Source organism: Saccoglossus kowalevskii, unplaced genomic scaffold (genome assembly GCF_978046115.1).
Source record: "Saccoglossus kowalevskii unplaced genomic scaffold, keSacKowa6.1 SCAFFOLD_116, whole genome shotgun sequence".
NCBI classification, from domain to species: Eukaryota; Metazoa; Hemichordata; class Enteropneusta; family Harrimaniidae; genus Saccoglossus; species Saccoglossus kowalevskii.
This window is the reverse complement of record NW_028188641.1, coordinates 150,635-164,328: the sequence shown is the minus strand read 5'-3', so window position 1 is coordinate 164,328 and position 13,694 is coordinate 150,635.

Genomic DNA, 13,694 nt, shown 5'->3' with positions numbered 1-13,694 from the left:
TGTTTATACTTGCAATAGTGCCTGAGATATTAAAGACATGCATATTTAATGAGTTACATGACCATATATGGTCATCCAATATTTTGGTCAATTCTCTTGTCCAATGTCTTCAATATAGCGTTAGTTCCATGTTTGTACTTGCAATAGTGCCTGAGATATTAGAGACATGCATATTTAATGAGTTGCATGACCATATATGGTCATCCAATATTTTGGTCAATTCTCTTGTCCAATGTCTTCAATATAGCGTTAGTTCCATGTTTGTATGTGCAATAGTTCTCAATATATGTCAATTCAATGTGTATCGTATATGGGCCCTCCCCCCTTTCCCATAATGCAACATTGCTGACTATTTAATATAAAATGTGAAAAATATTCATAAATCAACTGCTCCAAAACTACTGGTCGCACTTGCATGATTCTTTGATTAATCTGTAGTATGTATGATGTTCTTCAAAATTATGGCGTGCAATTTTGATACGATCATAATTATGCAAATGAGATGCAAAACAATATTTTAGAAAATTCTAGAAAAAAAAGTCACATGACCGTTCAACTTTTTTTTCATGAAATACGTAGCTCTATGGCCAATGCTTCTTTTAAGCGAAAGTTTGAGACTCCTAGACCCTCAGAAAGGTGTTTAAATGAACATGCCATTTTTTGCCTAAAATTCAAAATGGCCGCCGTACCACGTGACCAATATGCGTCATCTTAGGATATGCACTAGATCTCATCAGACTTTACACACATGTGCAAACATTTTCAAGATATGTGCAACGGTTTTCGAATGGCGCTTAGCGAAAAATCTGGCGGAATAATAATAATAATAAATATAGCTGCATAGCAGCAATCACCGGTTTTCAAGACCATGGCACATGGCGAAGTCACATGCAATGCATGGCCATGTATGACTGTTTGCAATAGCCCTCAAAATTAACGTTGGTTCCATGTTTGTATATGTGATAGTGTCCGAGGTATTATAGCCATGCATATTTAATGAGTTCCATGACCATATATAGTCATCGGGTATGTTTGTCAATTCTCTTGTCCAATGTCTTCATTATAGCATTGGTTCAATGTTCCTACTTGTAACAGTGCCTAAGATATTAGAGACTTGCATATTTAATGAGTTCTATGACCATATATGGTCATTTAAAATGTTGGTCAATTCTTTTGTCCAATGCCTTCAGTATAGGTTTGGGTACAAGTCTCTATCTTTAAAAGTGCTCGAGATATTATGGATATGCATATTTAATGAGTTATATGACCATATATGGTCATCGAATGTGTTGGTCAATCCTTTTGTCCAATGTCTTCAATATAACATTGGTTCCATGTTTGTGTTTGCAATAGTGCCTGAGATATTAGAGACATGCATATTTAATGAGTTCTATGACCTTATATGGTCATCGAATGTGTTGGTCAATTCTCTTGTCCAATGTCTTCAATATAGATTTGGGTACATGTCTATATCTTTAAAAGTGATCGAGATATTATGGATATGCATATTTAATGAGTTCTATGACCATATATGGTCATCGAATATGTTGGTCAATTCTTTTGTCCAATGTCTTCAATATAGCATTGGTTCCATGTTTGTACTTGCAATAGTGCCTGAGATATTAGAGACATGCATATTTAATGAGTTGCATGACCATATATGGTCATCCAATATTTTGGTCCATTCTTTTGTCCAATGCCTTCAATATAAGTTTGGGTACATGTCTCTATCTTTAAAAGTGCTCGAGATATTATGGATATGCATTATTAATGAGTTCTATGACCATATATGGTCATTGACTGTGCTTGTCAATTCTTTTGTCCAATGTCTTCAATATAGGGTTGGTACCATGTTTGTACTTGCAATAGTGCAGAAGATATTAGAGACATGCATATTCAATGAGTTCCATGACCATATATGGTCATCGAATGTGTTGGTCAAATCTCTTGTCCAATGTCTTCACTATAGGTTTGGGTACATGTCTATATCTTTAAAAGTGCTCGAGATATTATAGATACGCATATTTAATGAGTTCTATGACCATATATGGTCATCAACTATGTTGATCAATTCTTTTTTTTCAATGTCTTCAATATAACATTGGTTCCATGTTTGTAATTGCAATAGTGCATAAGATATTAGAGACATGCATATTTAATGAGTTTTATGACCATATATGGTCATCAACTATGTTGGTCAATTCTGTTGTCCAATGTCTTCAATATAGGGCTGGTACCATGTTTGTACTTGCAATAGTGCATAAGATATTAGAGACAGCATATTTAATGAGTACTATTACCATATATGGTCATCGATGTTTGTAATTGCAATAGTGCATAAGATATTAGAGACACGCATATTTAATGAGTTATATGACCATATATGGTCATCAACTATGTTGATCAATTCTTTTGTTCAATGTCTTCAATATAACATTGGTTCCATGTTTGTACTTGCAATAGTGCCTGAGATATTAGAGACATGCATATTCAATGAGTTCCATGACCATATATGGTCATCGAATGTGTTGGTCAAATCTCTTGTCCAATGTCTTCACTATAGGTTTGGGTACATGTCTCTATCTTTTAAAGTGCTAGAGATATTATGGATATGCATATTTAAGGAGTTATATGACCATATATGGTCATTGAATATGTTGGTCAATTCTCTCTCCCAATGTCTTCAATATAGCCATGGTTCCATGTTTGTACTTGCAATAGTGCCTGAGATATTAGAGACATGCATATTTGATGAGTTATATGACCATATATGGTCATCCAATATTTTGGTCGATTCTCTTGTCCAATGTCTTCAATATAGCGTTGGTTCCATGTTTGTATATGCAATAGTTCTCAATATATGGCAATTCAATGTGTATCGTATATGGGCCCTCCCCCCTTTCCCATAATGCATCATTGCTGACTATTTTATATAAAATGTGAAAAATATTCATAAATCAACTGCTCCAAAACTACTGGTCGCACTTTCATGATTCTTTGATTAATCTGTAGTATGTATGATGTTCTTCAAAATTATGGCGTGGAATTTTAATACGATCAAAATTATGCAAATGAGATGCAAAACAATATTTCAGAAAATTCTAGAAAAAAAAGTCACATGACCGTTCAACTTTTTTTTCATGAAATACGTAGCTCTAGGACCAATGCTTCTTTTAAGCGAAAGTTTGAGACTCCTAGACCCTCAGAAAGGTGTTTAAATGAGCATGCCATTTTTTGCCTAAAATTCAAAATGGCCGCCGTACCACGTGACCAATATGCGTCATCTTAGGATATGCATTAGATCTCATCATACTTTACAAGCACATGAAAAAATTTTCAAGATATGTGCAACGGTGTTCGAATGGCGCTTAGCGAAAAATCTGGCGGAATAATAATAATAATAATAATAATAATAATAATAAAAAACATAACAATTACAAAAGGTTTCCAAGACATGTGTCTTGAAAACCTAATAAACATAACAATTACAAAAGGTTTCCAAGACATGTGTCTTGAAAACCTAATAATAATAAATATAGCTGCATAGCAGCAATGACCGGTTTTCAAGACCATGGCACATGGCCAAGTCACATGCAATGCATGGCCAGGTATGACTGTTTGCAATAGCCCCCAAAATTAACGTTGGTCCCATGTTTGTATATGTGATAGTGTCCAAGATATTATTGCCATGCATATGTAATGAGTTATATGACCATATATAGTCATCAGGTATGTTTGTCAATTCTCTTGTCCAATGACTTCAATATAGCATTGGTTCCATGTTCCTACCTGCAACAGTGCCTAAGATATTAGAGGCATGTATATTTAATGAGTTCTATGACCATATATGGTCATCTCATATGTTGGACAATTCTCTTGTCCAATGTCTTCAGTATAGGTTTGGGTACATGTCCCTATCTTTAAAAGTGCTCGAGATATTATGGATATGCATACTTAATGAGTTCTATGACCATATATGGTAATCGAATATGTTAGTCAATCCTTTTGTCCAATGTCTTCAATATAGTATTGGTGCCATGTTTGTGCTTACAATAGTACTCGAGATATTAGATACATGCATATTTAATGAGTTGTATGACCATATATGGTCATTGACTGTGTTGGTCAATTATCTTGTCCAATGTCTTCAATATAGCGTTAGTTCCATGTTTGTATATACAGTAGTTCTCAATATATGTCAATTCAATGTGTATTGTATATGGGCCCTTTCCCATAATGCAACATTGCTGACTATTTTATATAAAATGTGAAAAATATTCATAAATCAACTGCTCCAAAACTACTGGTCGCACTTTCATGATTCTTTGATTAATCTGTAGTATGTATGATGTTCTTCAAAATTATGGCGTGGAATTTTGATACGATCAAAATTATGCAAATGAGATGCAAAACAATATTTCAGAAAATTCTAAAAAAAAAAGTCACATGACCGTTCAACTTTTTTTTCATGAAATACGTAGCTCTAGGGCCAATGCTTCTTTTAAGCGAAAGTTTGAGACTCCTAGACCCTCAGAAAGGTGTTTAAATGAGCATGCCATTTTTTGCCTAAAATTCAAAATGGCCGCCGTACCACGTGACCAATATGCGTCATCTTAGAATATGCACTAGATCTCATCAAACTTAACAAATTCTCTTGTCCAATGTCTTCAATATAGCATTGGTTCAATGTTCCTACTTGCAACAGTGGCTAAGATATTAGAGACTTGCATATTTAATGAGTTCTATGACCATATATGGTCATCGAATATGTTGGTCAATCCTTTTGTGCAATGTCTTCAATATAGCATTGGTTCCATGTTTGTGTTTGCGATAGTACCTGAGATATAAGAGACATGCATATTTAATGAGTTCTATGACCATATATGGTCATCGAATGTGTTGGTCAATTTTTTTGTCCAATGCCTTCAATATAGATTTGGGGACATGTCTCTGTCTTTGAAAGTGCTCGAGATATTATGGATATGCATATTTAATGGCTTCTATGACCATATATGGTCATCGAATATGTTAGTCAATTCTCTCGGCCAATGTCTTCAATATAGCGTTAGTTCCATGTTTGTATGTGCAATAGTTCTCAATATATGTCAATTCAATGTGTATCGTATATGGGCCCTCCCCCTTTCCCATAATGCAACATTGCTGACTATTTAATATAAAATGTGAAAAATATTCATAAATCAACTGCTCCAAAACTACTGGTCGCACTTGCATGATTCTTTGATTAATCTGTAGTATGTATGATGTTCTTCAAAATTATGGCGTATATGATTATGGCGCATATTATGACCATATATGGTCATGGAATGTGTTGGTCAATTCTTTTGTTCAATGTCTTCAATATAGCATTGGTTCCATGTTTGTACTTGCAATAGTGCCTGAGATATTAGAGACACGCATATTTAATGAGTTCTATGACCATATATGGTCATACACTATGTTGATCAATTCTTTTGTTCAATGTCTTCAATATAGCATTGGTTCCATGTTTTGTACTTGCAATAGTGCCTGAGATATTAGAGACATGCATATTTAATGAGTTGCATGACCATATATGGTCATCCAATATTTTGGTCAATTCTCTTGTCCAATGTCTTCAATATAGCGTTAGTTCCATGTTTGTATGTGCAATAGTTCTCTATATATGTCAATTCAATGTATATCGTAAATGGGCCCTCCCCCCTTTCCCATAATGCAACATTGCTGGCTATTTTATATAAAATGTGAAAAATATTCATAAATCAACTGCTCCAAAACTACTGGTCGCACTTGCATGATTCTTTGATTGATCTGTAGTATGTATGATGTTCTTCAAAATTATGGCGTAGAAATTTGATACGATCAAAATTATGCAAATGAGATGCAAAACAATATTTCAGAAAATTCTAGAAAAAAAAGTCACATGACCGTTCAACTTTTTTTTCATGAAATACGTAGCTCTAGGGTCAATGCTTCTTTTAAGCGAAAGTTTGAAACTCCTAGACCCTCAGAAAGGTGTTTAAATGAGCATGCCATTTTTCGCCTAAAATTCAAAATGGCCGCCGTACCACGTGACCAATATGCGTCATTTTAGGATATGCACTAGATCTCATCAAACTTTACAAACATATGAAAAAATTTTCCAGATATGTGCAACGGTGTTCGAATGGCGCTTAGCGAAAAATCTGGCGGAATAATAATAATAAAAAACATAACGATTACAATAGGTTTCCAAGACATGTGTCTTGAAAACCTAAATATAGCTGCATAGCAGCAATCAACGGTTTTCAAGACCATGGCACATGGCCAAGTCACATGCAATGCATGGCCAGGTATGACTGTTTGCAATAGCCCTCAAAATTAACGTTGGTCCCATGTTTGTATATGTGATAGTGTCCGAGATATTATTGCCATGCATATGTAATGAGTTATATGACCATTTATAGACATCGGGTATGTTTGTCAATTCTCTTGTCCAATGTCTTCAATATAGCATTGGTTCCATGTCCTGACCTGCAACAGTGCCTAAGATGTTAGAGGCATGCATATTTAATGAGTTGTATGACCATATATGGTCATCTCATATGTTGGACAATTCTCTTGTCCAATGTCTTCAGTATATGTTTGGGTACATGTCAATATCTTTAAAAGTGCTCGAGATATTATGGATATGCATATTTAATGAGTTCTATGACCATATATGGTAATCGAATATGTTGGTCAATCCTTTTGTCCAATGTCTTCAATATAACATTGGTTTCATGTTCGTGCTTGCAATAGTTCCTGAGATATTAGATACATGCATATTTAATGAGTTATATTACCATATATGGTCATCGAATGTGTTGGTCAATTTTCTTGTCCAATACCTTCAATATAGGTTTGGGTACATGTCTCTATCATTAAAAGTCCATATTTAATCAGTTCTATGACCATATATGGTCATCGAATATGTTGGTCAATTCTCTCGTCCTATGTCTTCAATATAGCGTTGGTTCCATGTTTGTACTTGCAATAATGCCTGAGATATTAGAGACACGCATATTTAATGAGTTATATGACCATATATAGTCATCAACTATGTTGATCAATTCTTTTGTTCAATGTCTTCAATATAACATTGGTTCCATGTTTGTACTTGCAATAGTGCCTGAGATATTAGAGACATGCATATTCAATGAGTTCCATGACCATATATGGTCATCGAATGTGTTGGTCAATTCTCTTGTCCAATGTCTTCACTATAGGTTTGGGTACATGTCTATATCTTTAAAAGTGCTCGAGATATTATAGATATGCATATTTAATGAGTTCTATGACCATATATGGTCATCAACTATGTTGGTCAATTCTTTTGTCCAATGTCTTCAATATAGCGTTGGTTCCATGTTTGTACTTGCAATAGTGCCTGAGATATTAGAGACATGCATATTTAATGAGTTGCATGACCATATATGGTCATCCAATATTTTGGTCAATTCTCTTGTCCAATGTCTTCACTATAGGTTTGGGTACATGTCTATATCTTTAAAAGTGCTCGAGATATTATAGATATGCATATTTAATGAGTTCCATGACCATATATAGTCATCGGGTATGTTTGTCAATTCTCTTGTCCAATGTATTTAATATAGCATTGGTTCAATGTTCCTACTTGCAACAGTGCCTAAGATATTAGAGACTTGCATATTTAATGAGTTCTATGACCATATATGGTCATTTAAAATGTTGGTCAATTCTTTTGTCCAATGCCTTCAGTATAGGTTTGGGTACATGTCTCTATCTTTAAAAGTGCTTGAGATATTATGGATATGCATATTTAATGAGTTCTATGACCATATATGGTCATCAACTATGTTGGTCAATTCTTTTCTTCAATGTCTTCAATATAGCATTGCATCCATGTTTGTACTTGCAATCGTGCCTGAGATATTAGAGACATGCATATTAAATGAATTCTATGACCATATATAGTCATTTTATATGTTGGTCATTTTTTTTGTCCAATGCCTTCAATATAGGTTTGGGTATATGTCTACATCATTAAAAGTGCTTGAGATATTATGGATATGCATATTTAATGAGTTCTATGACCATATATGGTCATTTAAAATGTTGGTCAATTCTTTTGTCCAATGCCTTCAGTATAGGTTTGGGTACATGTCTCTATCTTTAAAAGTGCTTGAGATATTATGGATATGCATATTTAATGAGTTCTATGACCATATATGGTCATCAACTATGTTGGTCAATTCTTTTCTCCAATGTCTTCAATATAGCATTGGTTCCATGTTTGTGCTTGCAATCGTGCCTGAGATATTAGAGACATGCATATTAAATGAGTTCTATGACCATATATAGTCATTTTATATGTTGGTCATTCTTTTTGTCCAATGCCTTCAATATAGGTTTGGGTATATGTCTACATCTTTAAAAGTGCTTGAGATATTATGGATATGCATATTTAATGAGTTCTATGACGATATATGGTCATCTACTATGTTGGTCAATTCTTTTGTCCAATGACTTCAATATAGCATTGGTTCCATGTTCCTACCTGCAACAGTGCCTAAGATATTAGAGGCATGCATATTTAATGAGTTCTATGAGCATATATGGTCATCTTATATGTTGGACAATTCTCTTGTCCAATGTCTTCAGTATAGGTTTGGGTACATGTCCCTATCTTTAAAAGTGCTCGAGATATTATGGATATGCATACTTAATGAGTTCTATGACCATATATGGTAATCGAATATGTTGGTCAATCCTTTTGTCCAATGTCTTCAATATAGTATTGGTTCCATGTTTGTGCTTACAATAGTACTCGAGATATTAGAGACATGCATATTTAATGAGTTGTATGACCATATATGGTCATCGACTGTGTTGGTCAATTATCTTGTCCAATGTCTTCAACATAGGTTTGGGTACATGTCTCTATCTTTAAAAGTGTTCGAGATATATGGATATGCATATTTAATCAGTTCTATGACCATATATGGTCATCGAATATGTTGGTCAATTCTCTCGTCCTATGTCTTCAATATAGCGTTGATTCCATGTTTGAACTTGCAATAATGCCTGAGATATTAGAGACACGCATATTTAATGAGTTATATGACCATATATAGTCATACACTATGTTGATCAATTCTTTTGTTCAATGTCTTCAATATAGCATTGGTTCCATGTTTATACTTGCAATAGTGCCTGAGATATTAAAGACATGCATATTTAATGAGTTACATGACCATATATGGTCATCCAATATTTTGGTCAATTCTTTTCTCCAATGTCTTCAATATAGCGTTAGTTCCATGTTTGTACTTGCAATAGTGCCTGAGATATTAGAGACATGCATATTTAATGAGTTGCATGACCATTTATGGTCATCCAATATTTTGGTCAATTCTCTTGTCCAATGTCTTCAATATAGCGTTAGTTCCATGTTTCTATATGCAATAGTTCTCAATATATGTCAATTCAATGTGTATCGTATATGGGCCCTCCCCCCTTTCCCATAATGCAACATTGCTGACTATTTTATATAAAATGTGAAAAATATTCATAAATCAACTGCTCCAAAACTACAGGTCGCACTTCCATGATTCTTTGATTAATCTGTAGTATGTATGATGTTCTTCAAAATTATGGCGTGGAATTTTGATACGATCAAAATTATGCAAATGAGATGCAAAACAATATTTCAGAAAATTCTAGAAAAAAAAGTCACATGACCGTTCAACTTTTTTTTCATGAAATACGTAGCTCTAAGGCCAATGCTTCTTTTAAGCGAAAGTTTGAGACTCCTAGACCCTCAGAAAGGTGTTTAAATGAGCATGCCATTTTTCGTCTTAAATTCAAAATGGCCGCCGTACCACGTGACCAATATGCGTCATCTTAGGATATGCACTAGATCTCATCAAACTTTACAAATATGTGCAAACATTTTCAAGATATGTGCAACGGTGTTCGAATGGCGCTTAGCGAAAAATCTGGCGGAATAATAATAAAAAACATAACGATTACAATAGGTTTCCAAGACATGTGTCTTGAAAACCTAAATATAGCTGCATAGCAGCAATCACCGGTTTTCAAGACCATGGCACATGGCCAAGTCACATGCAATGCATGGCCATGTATGACTGTTTGCAATAGCCCTGAAAATTAACGTTGGTTCCATATTTGTATATGTGATAGTGTCCGAGATATTATAGCCATGCATATTTAATGAGTTTCATGACCATATATAGTCATCAGGTATGTTTGTCAATTCTCTTGTCCAATGTCTTCAATATAGCATTGGTTCAATGTTCCTACTTGTAACAGTGCCTAAGATATTAGAGACTTGCATATTTAATGAGTTCTATGACCATATATGGTCATTTAAAATGTTGGTCAATTCTTTTGTCCAATGCCTTCAGTATAGGTTTGGGTACATGTCTCTATCTTTAAAAGTGCTCGAGATATTAGAGACATGCATATTTAATGAGTTCTATGACCATATATGGTCATCGAATATGTTGGTCAATTCTTTTGTCCAATGTCTTCAATATAGCGTTGGTTCCATGTTTGTACTTGCAATAATGCCTGAGATATTAGAGACACGCATATTTAATGAGTTCTATGACCATATATGGTCATACAATATGTTGATCAATTCTTTTGTTCAATGTTTTCAATATAGCATTGGTTCCATGTTTGTACTTGCAATAGTGCCTGTGATATTAAAGACATGCATATTTAATGAGTTCTATGACCATATATGGTCATCGAATATGTTGGTCAATTCTCTCGGCCAATGTCTTCAATATAGCGTTGGTTCCATGTTTGTACTTGCAGTAGTGCCTGAGATATTAGAGACATGCATATTTAATGAGTTGCATGACCATATATGGTCATCCAATATTTTGGTCAATTCTCTTGTCCAATGTCTTCAATATAGCGTTAGTTCCATGTTTGTATATACAATAGTTTTCAATTTATGTCAATTCAATGTGTATCATATATAGGCCCTCCCCCCTTTCCCATAATGCAACATTGCTGACTATTTTATATAAAATGTGAAAAATATTCATAAATCAACTGCTCCAAAACTACTGGTCGCACTTTCATGATTCTTTGATTAATCTGTAGTATGTATGATGTTCTTCAAAACTATGGCGTGGAATTTTGATACGATCAAAATTATGCAAATGAGATGCAAAACAATATTTCAGAAAATTCTAGAAAAAAAAGTCACATGACCGTTCAACTTTTTTTTCATGAAATACGTAGCTCTAGGGTCAATGCTTCTTTTAAGCGAAAGTTTGAGACTCCTAGACCCTCAGAAAGGTGTTTAAATGAGCATGCCATTTTTCGCCTTAAATTCAAAATGGCCGCCGTACCACGTGACCAATATGCGTCATCTTAGGATATGCACTAGATCTCATCAAACTTAACAAACATGTGAAACAATTTTCCAGATATGTGCAACGATGTTCGAATGGCGCTTAGCGAAAAATCTGGCGGAATAATAATAATAATAAATATAGCTGCATAGCAGCAATGACCGGTTTTCAAGACCATGGCACATGGCCAAGTCACATGCAATGCATGGCCAGGTATGACTGTTTGCAATAGCCCCCAAAATTAATGTTGGTCCCATGTTTGTATATGTGATAGTGTCCAAGATATTATTGCCATGCATATGTAATGAGTTATATGACCATATATAGTCATCAGGTATGTTTGTCAATTCTCTTGTCCAATGACTTCAATATAGCATTGGTTCCATGTTCCTACCTGCAACAGTGCCTAAGATATTAAAGGCATGCATATTTAATGAGTTCTATGACCATATATGGTCATCTCATATGTTGGAGAATTCTCTTGTCCAATGTCTTCAGTATAGGTTTGGGTACATGTCCCTATCTTTAAAAGTGCTCGAGATATTATGGATATGCATATTTAATCAGTTCTATGACCATATATGGTCATCGAATATGTTGGTCAATTCTCTCGTCCTATGTCTTCAATATAGCGTTGGTTCCATGTTTGTACTTGCAATAATGCCTGAGATATTAGAGACACGCATATTTAATAAGTTATATGACCATATATGGTCATCAACTATGTTGATCAAATCTTTTGTTCAATGTCTTCAATATAACATTGGTTCCATGTTTGTACTTGCAATAGTGCCTGAGATATTAGAGACATGCATATTCAATGAGTTCCATGACCATATATGGTCATCGAATGTGTTGGTCAATTCTCTTGTCCAATGTCTTCACTATAGGTTTGGGTACATGTCTATATCTTTAAAAGTGCTCGAGATATTATAGATATGCATATTTAATGAGTTCTATGACCATATATGGTCATCAACTATGTTGGTCAATTCTTTTGTCCAACGTTTTCAATATAGCGTTGGTTCCATGTTTGTACTTGCAATAGTGCCTGAGATATTAGAGACATGCATATTTAATGAGTTGCATGACCATATATGGTCATCCAATATTTTGGTCAATTCTCTTGTCCAATGTCTTCAATATAGCGTTAGTTCCATGTTTGTATATACAATAGTTCTCAATATATGTCAATTCAATGTGTATCGTATATGGGCCCTCCCCCCTTTCCCACAATGCAACATTGCTGACTATTTTATATAAAATGTGAAAAATATTCATAAATCAACTGCTCCAAAACTACTGGTCGCACTTTCACGATTCTTTGATTAATCTGTAGTATGTATGATGTTCTTCAAAATTATGGCGTGGAATTTCGATACGATCAAAATTATGCAAATGAGATGCAAAACAATATTTCAGAAAATTCTAAAAAAAAAAGTCACATGACCGTTCAACTTTTTTTTCATGAAATACGTAGCTCTAGGGCCAATGCTTCTTTTAAGCGAAAGTTTGAGACTCCTAGACCCTCAGAAAGGTGTTTAAATGAGCATGCCATTTTTTGCCTAAAATTCAAAATGGCCGCCGTACCACGTGACCAATATGCGTCATCTTAGGATATGCATTAGATCTCATCAAACTTTACAAACATATGAAAAATTTTTTAAGATATGTGCAACGGTGTTCGAATGGCGCTTAGCGAAAAATCTGGCGGAATAATAATAATAATAATAATAATAATAATAATAAATATAGCTGCATAGCAGCAATCACCGGTTTTCAAGACCATGGCACATGGCCAAGTCACATGCAATGCATGGCCATGTATGACTGTTTGCAATAGCCCTGAAAATTAACGTTGGTTCCACGTTTGTATATGTGATAATGTCCGAGATATTATAGCCATGCATATTTAATGAGTTCCATGACCATATATAGTCATCGGATATGTTTGTCAATTCTCTTGTCCAATGTCTTCAATATAGCATTGGTTCAATGTTCCTACTTGCAACAGTGCCTCAGATATTAGAGACTTGCATATTTTATGAGTTCTATGACCATATATGGTCATGTAAAATGTTGGTCAATTCTTTTGTCCAATGCCTTCAGTATAGGTTTGGGTACATGTCTCTATCTTTAAAAGTGCTCTAGATATTATGGATATGCATATTTAATGAGTTCTATGACCATTTATGGTCATCGAATGTATTGGTCAATTCTCTTGTCCAATGTCTTCAATATAGGTTTGGGTACATGTCTCTATCTTTAAAAGTGCTCGAGATATTATGGATATGCATTTTTAAT